We start from the raw sequence: 14,710 nt of genomic DNA, 5'->3' as shown, positions 1-14,710 counted from the left end.
GTGACATGGTTCTTGGCGCATTGAAGCACTTCGTGATTATTAGCTATTAGTATTACACATGGAATATTTCTCAGCCCATTTTGAAGCCCGTGTACTAATATTTGCATATCCTGATCTATCATTCACTCTTTCATTCTGTTATTTTATGTGACTTCCTTATCTAATCTCCGTTGCTAGCTCACTGCTAATTTTATTTATGATATTATAGGTACAAAAGGGCCATAAGAGGTCAGTTAGTCTACACCTTACTGAGAGTCCCACATCTGGGAGAAAACAAAGTACGAGCAACTGAACTCCAATATGGTTTTCAAATATAGTAATTTTTCCAGTTCAAATAAACTGAACAAAAAATCTTGTGTCATTTACCATGGACAAGTATTTAATTATTCAGGCCCAGGTAGATAGATGGAAGTACTGTAACTCACGGGGTCTGCCCCCTGGAGCAAATCCAGTTATAAAGTATCTGAATCATAAAACCAGTCTCTGCAAAGTAAAATAATAAGGTCCAATATTTTATAGAGAGATCTACATAAGAGTAGTGGTTAGGAATGAGAACGCTCGAGCTGGATGGACTGGGTTCAAGTCTTAATTGTGCCACTTACTGGCTTCAGGGTCTTAGACAAGGTTAATTATCTCTTTGCCTCAGTTTCTTCACCTGTAAAATAGGGACAATAATAATAGGCTTGTTGTGAGGATTTGATGAGTTAATAAGAACTAAACAAAAAAAGTGTAAAGAACTTGGGATAGTGCTTAGCCTATCAATACTAGTGAACACCGACACTGTATGTTTAAAAATGATGTAAATCATTGATAGAGGTCATATGTTTTGAATTCTCTTTCAAATATTGATGACAAATACATACTGTTATATTCATATTAGGATCTTAATGTTTGAAGATAGACATTTTTGAAATGACTTGCCAAAGTTACGGTATAATCTTTGGTTATAAAACAAAACCAAACTAACTCATCAGTGTGAGGATAAAAACTGTCAGACTAGTTTTTTTGTTTTAAAGATTTTGTTTATTTATTGGACAGAGAGAGATCACAAGTAGGCAGAGAGGCAGGCAGAGAGAGAGAGAGGAGGAAGCAGGCTCCCTGATGAGCGCAGAGCCCGATGCCGGGCTAGATCCCAGGACCCTGAGGTCATGACCTGAGCCAAAGGCAGAGGCTTTAACCCACTGAACCACCCAGGCGCCCCTGTCAGAATAGTTCTTTAACACAGTCTTGTCCATGTATGTTTTATTTAGCATTATTCAAATGACTGTTATACACTAGTCACTATAAAATATATATACAGTACAATTTTTTAGATTCTCAAGTAGCATGATACATGGTATTAAAACCTCAAGAGCTGACTACCACTATGGCTATGTTAGATTTTTTTTTTTTAATTACTTTAAAAACAGGGAAGGAAGGCCTTTTTCTTTGAAATGAACTAGAATATTGTGGTGATAGGAAATTCTCAACTAAGTTTCCTTTACTTCCTCTGTTTATTTATTTATTTTTAGTCAATAAATGTTTATCACATACTTCCTATATGTCAAGCACTGTACTAGCTGAAAGGATCTACAGGAGTTGATAAAACAGACTTAGTCACAGCCCTTTTTGGGAAGAGTCCAGTCCAGAGTTGAGATGAAAACTCAGGTAGTTACCAGAAATCTGAGGCCAGCATATCGACAGTGTAGTGGAGACAGTACCAAATTGGAGAGTTCATACTTAACTACTCGAAGACACGGGACTCTAGTGTTCTTGCAACACTGTCCCAACCAAAGAAAGTACAGCCTTCATTATGATTAATATAGATAAGAGAAAGCATACAGTAAAGTATTTACTAGTAATTATGGATTTTTAGTTTATCATACAAAAAATTTTAGTATATCATATAGAAAAGATGACATAAACTAAAGGAGGAAATCACTCTTTCTAAAGTAACTAGAATGTGTAAACATTCTTCAGGTTTTTAATGCTGAACCATTTAATCTGTGTTCCTTTTGGCAGAATATTTCCGTTTGTAACTCACGTGTGCTTTCCTGAGTTTATATAATGTTAAGTAAGTAGAAGAGGTAAATAGACAAGGCAGAGTGAGTACTAACCATGGAGTCCTTCATGTTGTGAACATTTGAACCCATGAGCTCTTAAAAGATAGATAGCTTTTTTTTTTTCAGTTCTGCTATGTTCCATGCTTTAGTAATTTGTTCTTTATATTCTGTCAGACTAACATGATAGGAAAATGTTAGCAAATTAAAGCCTCCTGATGTGTTAATAAATTACTCTTGCTTTGTTCCCATGCTTCATTGAATTTCTTAATAGGAACTTCTTACAAATGGGCTAGAAACTCAAAACTATCCTGTAGAAAAATCATTAATAAACAATATTTTAATGTATGAAAATGTGTCATATTATACACCTAACAGGAAAGTGACATTTAAAGTATAATAATATAATTGGAAGGACAAACTATTAATAATGAAATATTATTGTAATGAGATGACCACTAAGAAGCACATGAAATTCTTGTAGGTATAATCAGTACTACAGTAAGAAATTTTTAATGGAAAGTTTGTTAATCTTCAGAAGCTCAAGCAAGAATTTAAATATCTGAATGTTGTTATTAACCAGGAACCCTCTAAAAGATCTCTAAGAGCAAAAGAAGTTGTTCCTAAGCAAAGATTGTGACCCGTGGAATAATTTGTAGTAATGAATAATTCTAGAATTTGTTTCATTAAACAACATTTGAAGCCCCAAATGATTTTTATGTTCTCAAATCTTTAGAATCTATTCTTTATTTGAAAGAGTAAAAAATTAAGAATCTTTGAAATATACAATAAATAAAATATATAATCCTAAAAAATATCAAAATATTTTCATCTTTATATCCCCACACTACACTGGCTTCATGAAATTCTATGTCATCAGTTAGAACTTGTGGACAGTATAGAAGTAAAACAGGTGCCTCAGTTCCAGACCTCACATCATACAACCCAATGAAAGAGCGAGTATCTCACCAAAGTCATGCTCACGGAAGAGAGAAAAACTTTTCTTTTTTAGAAACCCCAAAAATGCCTCCTAGTGTGTCATTGGTGCTGCTTAACAGCAGTAGAATATGTTCACTGGAGATGAGATAAGCCAATTATTTCCCATGGTTGGAGTCAGTGGTAGTCAGGATCACACCAGACACCTGTCAAAGAAGGATGGGCTGAGAGTTGACCAAAGGAAATTTGGGTTTCTGTTTCCTAAAGAAAGGGGACTGAGTTGTGGTCAGCAAACAACTCTCTGTTATAAAGTGGAAAATAGTGTATCTGAGAGCTTCTTCTTTCCGATTTCTATAATCTAGAGAATAGCAAATAAATTACAGGTTTATATGCACCGAGCTACTTCATAAAAGGAGCTTTGCAAGGTGCTAAGAAGACTTTAAAATATAGTCCTAACCCTCAAGGAATAGTTACTGGTTATGAGGGAAAAACAGCCGATAGGCAGTAGCTTTTTATTACATACATACAAGTTTAATATATGAATATTAGGTGGAATCAGAGATAAATTTGCCAAAAAGCTCATGAAGCTTAAACTTCAAAGCCCCTCAAGTTTCAGGGGCTTCTTACAGCTTGTCCCTCATTTTATGTTCACAGTCCTGGTTTATTCTCTTAGAGCCCCTCTGAGAGAGAGCTCTGTGAACTTCTTTCTCCTCTTCTTTAACATAAGCACAGTAGTACTTACATAACACGGTTTCTGAAAGACTTAAATGCACTAATGTAGGAAAGGCACCTAGTGGCACGCCTGGCTCGCTAGTGGCATTCAGTGACTGGGAGCTACAAAGCCAGTTTCCGTGACTGTCAGCTGAGGGTTCACTGTTGTTTGTGCAACTGAAAAAAATATAGGGAAAGATTGCTTGATTTAATTTTGCTCTAATAAAATAAAAAGCAATACCTTTTAATAAAATATAAAGTCACATTTTCATGCAATAAGTAATTGCTTTGGCATCTCTTTAAATTGTCAACTTCTCTGAACTATAAACATCGAGATGCTGAAGTTAAATATTTATTGAAACTTGAGAGGCACATTTATTTAGACTAAACTATTTTATTATATTTATAATATTCATGTTCTTTCCTTAACCCAGTTCAGTGAATGAAGAGCACAGGAACAATGAAAATTCTTTATCAGTAAAATTTACTGGATCCCTCATTTGATTAGGCCTCAGACTTTCAAGTTTTATTTATTACATGTACAGGTTAGAGGTTATGTTTCTCGTTTGGCATGATGGACAGCAAATGAAACAATATGTCATTGACTTATCTCTTCAATATTCAACCAGCAGTGGGTGTAGACAATTTTTCCCTCCATGTATCGAGATTTTCCTTATGGAGATGTGACCTCGTGGTGAAATCTATCTTAAAACATGATACACACCAGTGCTTGAGTTATTTACATATACTCATATGAACTTTGCTCTTAAATTACAGTGGTTACAAGACTTTGACGTGAAGCGCAGCCTCTGCTCATTAAAGTGTAAATGGAATTTTCCTATTTCCCAGTCATGCCCTCTGATAAATGAAATAGTTTCATCACAAAGCCAAGTCCTGCTAATATTGACATGAGCGTAAGACATCACACACACACCCATTCACTGAGTGGAAAAAATATATTTTGTTAACACAGGAGTTGTTTGACTGACAGATGATGATAAGCATAACCATTTTCCCAAATTATTATGCCACTTAAAAAAAGGAAGTGATAATGCCTTGAGGCTTTGAAATGTGAGAATGCAAATGGAGGCACTGAAGTGTGAATACTCTTCAGCCATGCACCCCTGATACTACTGCCAAATGTCTATATACCACATAGAGAAGGGTGTGCGTCGTTAAGGTGGGGAGTGCTCGATTCAGCAATGTGGTGCAAGTTTCTGCAGTTATTTTGTCTTTCTTTTTCATCTTCGGTTAACAGTATCTAAAATGAAATTCATTCTATATACCCTAGTATAACAATCTCCCTAAATGCTTGGGTTTTAACAATAGTGTGTGAAGAATGGGCAAAATGATTAAGTGTATTAGTAGCTGACTATGATGATAGAAAACCTGGTAGAAGACAGAAGGCAGATTCTATAGCATCTGCCAAAAAGCCTACTGCCAAATTTGAAATATTCTAAATATATGTTGAATGTCACCTTAACATACAACCCAATCTGAAAACTGTTTTTGTTAGGCTTGCTTATATTGAAATGTTGAAGACAGAATATTGATTGGCAATATTTGAATACTGTCTTAAACTCATGGAATAAGCCAAGATGAGGGTCCAGCTTGGGGGGGAAATGCAAAAAGGTACCAATTTCAGAATTGGATTTATTGAAGTAGATAATTTTATTCATTTATTTGTTCTTTCCTTACACAAACCTTTATTCCACACCTGTGTTTGCCGGGTACCGGAGATAAAAAGACAGAACTGGTCCATGCTCTTAAGGGTTTACAAGTCATGTTTGGTTTACCTGGTGGCATATTAAGTTCTTTTCCTTCTAATTGAAAGGAAAAAAAACAAGTAAGTGTAGACAAAGAACAGACACTGTGGTAACCAAAAAGAGTAAGGTGCTCTTTGTTTTTATCTCCACTGTTTGTTGGAGATATGTAATAGGGCATTTTGAGGTTTTACACAGAAGTCCCAAACTGGTCGCTTGCTCCACCTGATTATACTAAATGTCCTCCCTTAGAGTCTCTTTTCTAGTTCTCTCCCAGTTAGCCAGTTGTTCTTCCCTTTCAGAGAGAGAGAGAAAGAGAGAAAATACTAGAGCCCATCCTGCTTTCAAAACTTTAAGCTGTTAGGGTGCCCGGCTGGCTCCCAGTATTTGTACTACTTGAGACTCTTGATGTCAGGGTCATGAGTTTGAGCCCCATGTTAGGTGAAAGATTACTTAGAAAGAAAGGAGGAAAGAGAGAGAGGGGGAGAGGAAGGAAGGGAGAGAAGAAGAAAGAAAAGGGAAAGGGAAGGAAACAAGGAAGGAAAAGGGAAGGGAAAAAGAAAAGAGGGAGAGAGAAAAAGAGACAGAGGGGCAGGGAGGGAGGAAGGAAGAAGAGAGAGAGAAAGAAAGAAATGTTTAAAAGAAAGGAAAACTTTAAGCTGTTAGAGGAGGAGCTGGAAACAATAGGAGCGTTTCTGTAGTGTCTGCTCTTAGATACTACCTACAGAGAAGGAAAGAGAGCTTGCTTGCGCACTTTGGTGTCACATCTCAAGTACAGCAGCATCACGGCAAACCTAGGCCAGAGTCTGTCTCCTTTAACCTTTCTTTCCAGCTGAAACAGGAGATCCAGTGGAGATGATCTTGAAACTCCTCAACAGGCTCATCATTGTACTACTTAATATTTAGAAAGCTTTTAGAACTGACACATGAAGATTTAAGGTACTTAATTATACCTCCATTGCTTTTATGTCAAAACTGGTTACTTTTCACTAAAATATTTAAAACTGATTTTCTTAGGAATTATCCTGGGACAGTGATAACACCAGCCAGTAACTGACAGGTACTTATTATATAGCCAGGCACCCTGCTAAGCATCTTCCATAGATCTTCTCATTTTATCTTCACAACATTAGGATGAATTGCACGGGCTTTGTAAGTTGCATTTCCTTGCATTTGTTACCTATTATTTCTCTATAGTAGGGAAGTAGAATATACTTTAAGAAAATACACACACAACCAAACTACAGTGATTAGTTAATCTTCTAGGTGCCCTCCACCTTTTCTAAATGCCCTGCACTTTGGACAGCCATGTGATAGGAGCAGAGGGTGCAAAGAAATATACCAAGTCAGCGATTCTTTACCTCCAAAGACTTCAGTCCTACATGGAACAAACATAACTGTGAATATGCTAATACGTTGTGCTCATCAAAATTCAACTTTGGCTCAAAGTCTGCTTCCCCATAATGTAACTAGTCATGTTTATTTACCCTAGGAAAAAATATGAAAAGAATTGCACTCAAAGATAGCCAGCAAAGTATAAATCTTAACACTGACTTTTATTAACACTTCATTACTTCAGGTTCCATTTTTTAGGCATGTATGTGGGAATTATATGGTGATTAGCTGAAATTCACCTGATGATGCCATTCTGTGCATAAAATTGCAAAGGGGGGACTTTGTCTGTTTAAGACAACAACCTTTCTGGGGCCCCTGGGTGGCTCAGTAGGTTAAGGGTCTGCCTTCAGGTCGGGTCATGATCCCAGGCTCCTGGGATCAAGTCCCTTATCAGGTTTCCTGCTCAATGGGGAGCCTGTTTCTCCTTCTCCCTCTGTGATCTCTCAGGGTAGTGAGATCAAGCCCCACATCAGGCTCTGCACTGAGTGTGGAGCCTGCTTGAGATTCTCTTTCCCTATCGCTCTGCCCCTCCCGACCTACACACACTCTCTCTTGCTCTTTTTCTAAACAAAACAAAACAAAACAAAAAACCCTAAAATTTATAAAAGTTTAAATGTTCATATTTGAAAGATTTTTCTGGGTCCTATAACTGAGAAAAGCCCTTAACATTCTATATGCAGGATAAACCAAATTTTTTTTTTAAGATTTTATTTATTTATTTATTTAGCGAGGGGGAGACAGAGAGAGAGAGAGAGAGAGAATGAGCCAGGGAGAGGGGCAGGCAGAGGCAACTAATTTTATAATTTTATGTTTTATGTATATTCTTCAAACTTTTTCTCTGAATAGTTAGCAAAAATATATTACTTATGTACTCAGAATTTTTAGAAAGCTATTGATAATACTATTTTTATAAGTCATTGATAAGACTACGATGCTGATATTGCTATGATGCTAATGGCTTTTTTCAACCCTAGTACTCATAATAATGATTTAATATTACCTGTAACCCATTCTCCACAAACCTATTGGAGTTACCTTTTTTTTTTTTAAGATTTTATTTATTTATTTGACAGACAGATCACAAGTAGGCAGAGAAGCAAGCAGAGAGAGAGGAAGAGGAGGAGGCAGGCTCCCTGCCAAGCAGAGAGCCTGATGCGGGGCTCGATCCCAGGACCCCGGGTTCATGACCCAAGCGGAAGGCAGAGGCTTTAACCCACTGAGCCACCCAGGCACCCCTGGAGTTACCTTTTTAAAGCTTAACTCAGATCTTGGTTATCTCCTGCTTAAAGGCATTCAGTGACTCTCCCCTTCACTTACCATAAAATTTTCATTTATAGTTCATTTCCCTGATCTGCAAAACCATATGATATGCCTTTACCTATTTTCTCACGTCATCTCCTAATCCCTTCCTCTCGTCTACTGTGCTTCAGTCACACTCTCTTTCTGTTCCCTGAGCCTGGTAGTCAGGCCTCTCAGAAGCCTTTGTACTAGCTTTTCCTCTGTCTTGAATTCTCTCGTTTCTGAACTACATATAATCTCTGCCTAGAGGTTCTCCTTGAGAGATGCCGTCCGTATCACCCGGTCGCTACTGTCCCATTCTGTTTTGCCGGTAGAGCACTTACCTCTGATATTTTTCTCATTTACCTAATTGTTTATTTAGATTCTATCTGTCTTTGCCTCTAAAGGCGTGCGCACACGCGCGCGCGCGCACACACACACACACACACACACACAGGAAGCATCATGAGAACAGCAACCTCATTTATCTTATTGTAAGCCTAGAGTAATTACTGACACATAGTAGGCACTCAATATTTATTGAATGAGTTTATCTGGGAGTTTTTTCCAAATCAGCCTTTTCAATTAGATGCAAAGTATGCAGTAGTATGAGTATATCATCACTTATTTAACTAGTGCCTTACTGGATTAGACTATTTCTAGTTTTGTGGGGAGTTTCTGTTTCATTTTGTTTTGCCATTTCAAGCAATGTTGCAAGAAATATAAATATCCTTGTATCTGAATCTTTCCATATTATAAATTCCTCGAAGTGGAATAATTGGATCAAAAGCAAGTGAATATTTTTAAAAAAATATTACCACTTTGCCCCACGAGAAATGTATACCAATTTATATTCCCACCAACAGTATTATGACATATCATGTTTTGCTATTTCCTGGCCAACACTGAGTATTGTGAAACTTAATTTTTGACAATCTAATGAATAAAACTCGTTTTTTTTTTGACGTTTTAAAACTTGCCATGTACTTCTGATTTTTAACTATAAGGAAATAAAATCAACTTAAACTGGCTATAATTTAAAAACAGAAATTTTTTTATTGGCCCACATAACTTAGGATTCAGGGATTGGTTTGTTCAGGAAACTCACCAATGTCATAGGATGCTGCATCTCTGGTATTTTTCCTTTCCATTTTTCGTTTCCATGAAAAATGGTATTTTTCATTTTCAGACAGGCTTCACTATGTTATAGTAATTCCACTAGAAAAAGAGAAAGCTTCTTTCCCAGAGAGTCTCAGCAGAGTTTCATTAGAGCAACTTGAATCATCTGCCCATTTCTCTACTAATCTTAGTGGCCATGTGGATAGAATATGCTGATTGCCAATTCTGGATCACATGCCCACTGAGGGAATCAGATAATGGAGTCAGCCCACCTGAACCAGATATACCAAGAGTAGGGAAGGAGTGGTTCATAAAGGAAGAAGGAGTAATGCATGGTGAACAGAAAAAGAATAGTTATCCATTATATTGGATATAATTATATTGTGTGAACTAGTGCTGTTTTTCCTACATATATTGAAGATTTGCTTTTGTAAATTGCCTGTTCATCTCATTTGCTCATTTATTCAACTCGATTATTCATTAGTTTCTTACTGATTTGTGAGAGCTCACATTTTAAGGAAACTAGCCCTTTATCGTGAGGGCTATAAATATTTTTCACTTTGTTATTTGTCTTTTGATTTTGCCTAAAATTTTTGTCTGAAGTTTCCTTTTTGAAATTTAAATGTTATATCATCAGGGACACCTATGTAGCTCAGTCAGTTAAGTGTCCAACTCTTGATTTTGGCTCAGGTCATGATCTCAGGCTTCACACTAGGTGTGGAGCCTGCTTGAGGTTCTCTCTGTCCTTCTCCCTCAGCCCCTCGTCCCCCACGAAATTGATTACATACTTAACTAATGTTATATAATCAGATCATTCAATCTTCATTCATTCAGCATTTATTACATACCTGAAAAGAGCCAAGTAGTGTATCAAGTGCTCCGAACATAGAAATGAGTAAAAACCATTGCCTTGAAGGGCTAGCCTTCTGGTAAAAGGAAGTTATAGATTTGCCTATTATCAGAGAATGTCATTTAGGGCTTCACAGATGAAATTTGAGCTGCTATGAGAAGAATACATTGAAATTCTCTGGTCAGATAAGAAGAGAGGCAGGGCATTTCCTTGAGCACAGAAGCATGTGTGGGTATGATTTCTATGTTGTCCTGAGAATTTTAAGAATGATGATACATATATATAGCTCATGACTGAAAAAAAAATGAAAGGACAAGAATTCTTTTTTTTTTTTTTTAAGATTTTATTTATTTATTTGACAGAGAGATCACAAGCAGGCAGAGAGGCAGGCAGAGAGAGAGAAGAAAGCAGGCTCCCCGCTGAACAGAGAGCCCTATGCGGGGCTCGGTCCCAGGACCCTGGGACCATGACCTGAGCCGAAAGCAGAGGCTTTAACCCACTGAGCCACCCAGGTGCCCCGAAAGGACAAGAATTCTTGAAGCCTCTTCTCAGGATTCCCAAGCTCTTGGTTATTATAATGAAAGATAACAAGATAACTTCAATATGTTAGAAGCTCAGATGTGTTGAAAGTATTGAGATGAAGTCAAACATCAGTCAGCTATATCCCGCTCCCAGCTGTATCTGGCACAAAGCTTTAGCTGGTTCTGCAAAACGTAGAGCCTCTGACTAGCAGTGCAGTCTTGACTGGACGTTTCTTCATTGTTCTCATCTATACTGTGAGGGAGCTGGACTTGCAGGCCTGTAGGGTGTACTCCAATTTCTGAAGATCCATGATGGTTTAGGAATTAAGTACGCGGTTATAGACGAAAAAAACAACATCAAGATCAGAATTTCCTATTTCGCCATGAAATGGCACTGCAGTGTTGTGGAAAGAGTAGAGACCCACGTACCTGTTTCCTTTTCATGAAATTAGGTTCAGAATGAATGCCTTGCCCACCTCAAGACTTACACAAATCAATCCAGAAAATGGATGTGAAAACAGTATCTGTTGTAAGTACGTAGTACCATCAGCATTTGCAGCAGAGAACACTAGCAATAGTGAGCTCACAAACATTTTATATATGTAAGTAGAATCCTAATACCATCAACATAATGAGCATTTTCAAGTTTTTTTTTTTGAAATACCAGAATTCAGTTTTATTAATATTACTTTAATTGGACCTCTGATTCCTCTTGAAAACCTTTTTTAGTCTTAAAAATTATAATCTATTTTAATGGCATTGACTGCACCTCAAGTCAGTCCACATTTATTTTTTATTTCTTTATTTATTCAAATAATCCAGCTATGTGCCCAGACTTTCACATCCCCTAAAGTTCTTTGAATGCTTCATAAAGTACCATTTACCCAATTAGTATTTTTTATTTAAATCGTCTTTGTTGTTTTCACCTCTTTAATTTATATACCTATCCCATAAAATGCACTTGATAAAACTTGTAAGGTTTCATGAAAGAGAATCGTGTTGATCAATCAAGACTAAGAGAACAGAAAAGGAAGGAAAATAGGAAAATATAATCAAAGAAAAAGTTCACACTCAGAAATGCATACCATAAGGATTCTAACCAGAACTTTTCAAGGAGCCCTAGTGCTATGGCCTATTAATAGTTATTATGAAAACAAAATATGATGAGGATCTAGTAAAAATAAAAAATGGTAAATACTGGAGTGAACAAGATTAACTAATTCTGTTTATAACATTTCTCAGAGCCTTTCATAATGTAAATCTCCATGAGTATCTGTCAGGATCTTTGTTCCATATAATAAAGACAGGGTTTTTTTTTGCTTTTTGTTTGTTTGTTTGTTTGTTTTCAGGAAAACAAAGCTTTTTGTGGTACTTAAGACAGAGACAAATTTCTCTCTTTAATATTCAAACAGGGGAAATTGAGTAATAAAGTAGAGAATATCCTCAACACTGATTCTTTGATAAATTCTGTTGTTTTATGTAGATGTGGTAATGTTAATATGTATGATTTTCCATCAATTTTATATTGAAAATAGTTATTTTGGAAGCTATGTAGGCTTTGTAGCAGTTTGAGAAACTGAATTATAATAAAAATGCTACATAGGTGGAATTTTTGTTTTTAATTTTTGCCTTGTTGTCTGCATTATTTTATTTCTTAGTGTCAAGTCATGGCATACAAACCAACAAAAACAAAATCATAATACATCTAATAGCAAGTTCTAAACTTTCAGGTAAACCTTTTCATCTGGGAACACTTAAAAAGCATAGAAGTGGCCGTTCCTAAAAGCCTACTGTTTGAGAGAAAACTGGTAATCATTACTATGGCAATTATGGTAAAAATTGAAAAAGATTACAAAATAAGCTTCTACATTTTATTAAGCAGAGTTTTACTGTTTCGCCGGATTTCCTACCTTATTCGTTTGCTATATCCAAATGGCTTTGACACTGCATTATTTGCTCAAATTTTAAAAGGATAACAAACACAACCATATCAGTTTATACACAGGTAAGTAGATCACTATAGGCAGGTAGATGATAGATGGACAGGTAGACAGGGGGCAGATAAATAGATAGATATTGTGTGTTTGGATCCCATAAGAAAATACATCATCTGTGATGATATTTTTGTTTTCCAGACATTTTCAAGCATTTTGCCTTCAGATGAGTTATTGCTTCCTGATTACTAGAGCAAAATAATAGAAAAATAATAAGTACAAACTAGATCATTTACATCTTGTTATATACAAAATTAGTTTCTAAATGTATTAGATAAAAATTCAAAATTGGAAATTCATTTTAAGAAGTTACTAATGGAGGCATGTGTATACCTTAATACTGTGCAACTGTTTCCTACAAAGTATTACTCTCTGTCAAACACTCCAAAACAATGACTTTGATGAAACTCAAGTAAAATAAAAAGTGTAAATATTTACTTTATCCTTTTTCTGGTAGTTGGTGAGAAGCTGGAAAAGATTAAAGGGAGGACTTGTTCCTTTTTCAAGAATTTTTGTGTGAACAAACAAAATCTCAGATAAGGTCAATCCTTACCTATTGGAAGCCATTTTATGCATGTGAAAGACCCATTAGCCTATTCAAGAGAGAACAAAGTATTAAACATTTTAAATGCTTTGAAAAAATAGTCTTTTAATATTGAGAAAGAAAAACAGATGTCTGCACATTTAGAAAGTACAAGATATGTTGGCTCTCTTAAATGAAAAACTATTTCAATTCAGGAAGAGCTCACATTCCTTCTACTATGGTAACTATCCTTTTACCAAAAATTACTTATATATTTGTTTTAAGTGTTATTAATATTCTATGTGATATTTAATGAAATTATATTGCCTTTTGATATCTATGCAAAAAGATTTGAGAGATGAACAGTGAAATTTAATGTAGAATAAAATGTAAGCCTTAGAATATTTAAAAAGTATATTTAAACCAAAGTTCTTAAACATTTTTAAATAATTAAACATTTTCAAAAATTTTTAAAAATAATTAAATTGTTTAGTTTTTGTTAAGTCATAATTAAGTTAAAGAAAAATGAGCGTAGTTTACAAATAATTTTAGTATTAAAGATAAGAGCCCTTGCAAATAAGAGTTTATTATGGAAATTCTAACAGACCTTTAACTGCTGACATCATTGTGTTATTTGAATTAGTCCCATAGGACCAAAAGAAAAAGCTTACAAACAATTTATAAATGAATCTTTCTCTCTTGTGTAACATTATTTGTCCCATTGAAACACTAATTTTCTACTACTTCTCTTGTTAAAATTAAGCCCTGGGGGAAACTTCATAGTTAACTAGTAATATTAAATTTTGAATAAAGGAGTTCTATATTATACTTAGTGTTCATCTTGTTTTCTCTATAAATATTTATATATAATAGTATGCATCCTAAAGCAAAATAACGTAGCTATTAGGTATCATGAGAATGGACTCCATGTCCCATAAACCAAAATCAAGAAATTGAAGCTAAAACAGTTTCTTATTTGAAATCATGAGGACTATATGCTAGAAATTCTTTTAATGATTAGGTAGGTGTGCTAAGAAGTTTGAGGCAATGATCCAATTAACCCACACTTTTTTGAGGGGGGAAATAATCTATGTATATTGTATCCTGAGCATTTTACTGTATGCTCCACTCCAGGGATTAATGTCATCATTGGGATGATAGGAAGGTCTTAGTGGCTTTACAAAATGCTTTCTAGGAACTTGGGAATTGTCTGGATTATTTTCATCAGCCTTAGGTTTGTAGTTTCACTTAATAAAGAAGATGTATGCGCCATTTGTATAATAAAAAATGGAACCAGCCTTCCAACAGGGTTTCCGTGTGGGTGATTATTATCTTTTGCACTGTGGGTGGCCCTTTGGTAAAAGGAGGTTTTCTCTAATATGGTTGTTACATGGTCAACTGCTTCACCTTCTCCTCCTTGGATTTCCTATGATCAAGCTAAACATTCATTATGGTTATTAATAAGTAGGCAGGACAATGACATTAAAAGTCTTGGTTTTGCCTTGACAGTTTAAACTGGATCATCCTAGTAATCCAGTTTACTGAAACTTTTAGTAAAATCCAGAAACTTCGCAAAATTCA

At 35.6% G+C, this 14,710-nt stretch overlaps 1 protein-coding gene across 9 annotated transcripts in view; it reads left to right on the top strand.

Annotated features, from left to right (window-relative positions):
- Positions 1 to 14,710, top strand: part of NBEA (neurobeachin) — a 678,194-nt gene that overhangs the window by 585,190 nt on the left and 78,294 nt on the right. The window lies entirely within an intron of this gene.

The sequence above is a fragment of the Mustela erminea genome, chromosome 15 (genome assembly GCF_009829155.1).
Source record: "Mustela erminea isolate mMusErm1 chromosome 15, mMusErm1.Pri, whole genome shotgun sequence".
In the NCBI taxonomy this organism is placed as follows: domain Eukaryota; kingdom Metazoa; phylum Chordata; class Mammalia; order Carnivora; family Mustelidae; genus Mustela; species Mustela erminea.
Note: the sequence above shows the minus strand (reverse complement) of the source record. Positions and strands in the feature narration are given on the sequence as shown.